The sequence below is a fragment of the Mytilus edulis genome, chromosome 12, assembly GCF_963676685.1.
Source record: "Mytilus edulis chromosome 12, xbMytEdul2.2, whole genome shotgun sequence".
Classification (NCBI taxonomy): Eukaryota; Metazoa; Mollusca; class Bivalvia; order Mytilida; family Mytilidae; genus Mytilus; species Mytilus edulis.
Window position 1 is genome coordinate 51,749,364 of NC_092355.1, and position 2,295 is coordinate 51,751,658.

General features: G+C 32.2%; 1 protein-coding gene across 1 annotated transcript in view; it reads left to right on the forward strand.

Annotated features, from left to right (window-relative positions):
* Nucleotides 1-333: 333 nt before the first annotated feature.
* LOC139498753 (uncharacterized) overlaps nt 334-2,295 on the forward strand; it is a 23,372-nt gene continuing 21,410 nt past the window's right edge. Inside the window, exon 1 of the mRNA XM_071287293.1 lies at nt 334-421. The gene's annotated coding sequence lies outside the window, so the exon portion shown is untranslated. The remainder of the gene's footprint in view (nt 422-2,295) is intronic.

Consider the following 2,295-nt stretch of genomic DNA (forward strand, 5'->3'; position numbering starts at 1 on the left):
TTATTTATTTTTGAAGGCTAGTGTAAACCATTTCACATCTTCTTATTTTTTTGTAATCATATACAGCTAAGAAATTAATTATATTTAATCTTTTTGTAGAAATCCAGTATATCTGAACTTGAGCATATAAATAATACCCGTCAAATCATTTGAATGTCAAGACTTATAATCTTTACAAAAATTAAGGTTTCTGATTTGTATACTTGATTTAATAAAGAAAAAAAAACTTAACTATAAAATCACAATAATCTTAACACCTTTTTCTTTTAAATGAACATCTTTCGTATGTTGAAATATAAAACATTACAATCATGTTGTAAAATTCCCTTTTTAGAGTTTACTGAGACAGAACACATCGATAATATGAAAATCTTCCGGGTTTGGGTTACTGCATATCTTGTGTTTTGGTCATGTGATCAAGGTAAGCCAAACTATGAAGAAGAAAAAAAGATAAAGTATATAATATAGACATGTGTTTATCGAAAGAGAAAAACAATATACATGTTTGAAACGCCGTAGCTGCCTGATGTGTACATATGTGTATACATGCTTATACTTTTCTATATATTTATGTATACATACTTTGATTTTCTATATATGCACATACTTTTCCTATACATGTACAAATGTACATCGTTTTTTTCTATGCTCATCATTTTTACTCTACACGTGAAATATGCACAAAAAGTCATACTTTTCTGATATATGCACGAAGTTTACTATATATTTACACCCCTTTTTTCTATAAATGCACATAATTTACTTTTACTAGATATGAATATAATTTTTTCTTTCATATGGACATACTTTCCTTTATACGCACCGATTATTCCATCGTCATTTCAATAATATTTTTCGTTATTTTAAAGAATTAGTTTTAAATTGAATTTTTTTTTACGAATTCTGTTAAATGTGTAGCACTCGTTTGTCGTTTCGATTTTTTACGCAGTTAGGTTGCTGCCTCAATGATGTATACATGTAGCCCACACATCCATTTCTTCATACACTGCTCACGAATTAAACTTTGTAATTGTTAATTTTAGTAAAGTGAAAACGACGGTTTGTAAAAGTTCAATGGTGAAATTCATTTCAGGGAGGAATTTATCGTTCTTTTCTGCAAGTTTACAAAATAGATATAGACAGGTGTGGCATGAATGCCAATGAGACAACTCTCCATCCAAGTAAAAATTTATAAAGTAAATCATTAATTTAGGCCAAAGTACGGCCTTCAACAAAAGTATGAATTATATCTACATGATAAAAAAAGAAATACAAATGTGTAAGCATGCTGATATGTTTGTCCTCTAGAACAGTACAATATACTGTTCTACTAAAAGTTAGGACTGTGAGGTTGAACATTTACTCACAGTATTACATTTGAGACAGAGTGATTAGATATTTTAATGTACGTTCCTTTTTTCACCGTTTTGACTTGCTCCTATGACAAATGGTCTTTGATCCGTGTTGACGGCCGTACATTGCTCTATAATGGTTTACTTTTATAAATTGTTATTTGGATGGAGAGTTGTCTCATTGGCACTCACACCGCATCTTCCTATATATATATTTGCATTTCGGAGTCGAATGTGATAAACGCCTGTTCACACAAAATCTTGATAATTAATTTATGTTATACAGTGGCGGATCCAGGGGGAGGGTTACGGGGGTTGAAACCCCCCTTTTGTTGGACGATCATTGCATTTGAATGGGGACATATAGTTGGAACCCCCCTCCTTTGTACTGGGTTGGGACCCCCCTTTTGAATGGCCGGATCCGCCACTGTTATACGTTTAGTAACTAAAAGTACATGCATATTATGACATACCTTACGTTGTACAATAACTTCTTGTTTAGAAACAAGTTATAACGGGCTATATAGCCTACTTGATAAACTGAGCAACTGTTATAACTCTTATTATTTAACCCCACCACATTTTGTGGTTGTCCTGGCTCCATGTGTTCCATACTTTGTTATGTCGTAAATCATGTTGATATAAATAAGGCTGGTAGTTTTCTCTATCGCATTAATGCAGATTATGCCTGTCGGGCCTTTATTAAGCCAGCTATACGGTATTTACTTTTCTCACTGTTGAAGTCAGTACAATTGCACATACGTGCTTCTCTTCATTTTATTTAAACTCTTGTTGATAGTTGTATAATTGGCATCATACCACATCTGCTTATTTTTATTTTGACAATCAATGTACATTACAAATCACATGGACGGTTTTTGATCTTGTATTTATATATGTAAATTCCATAGACGTTACGCGCGATGTTCCTATCTCATTGGAA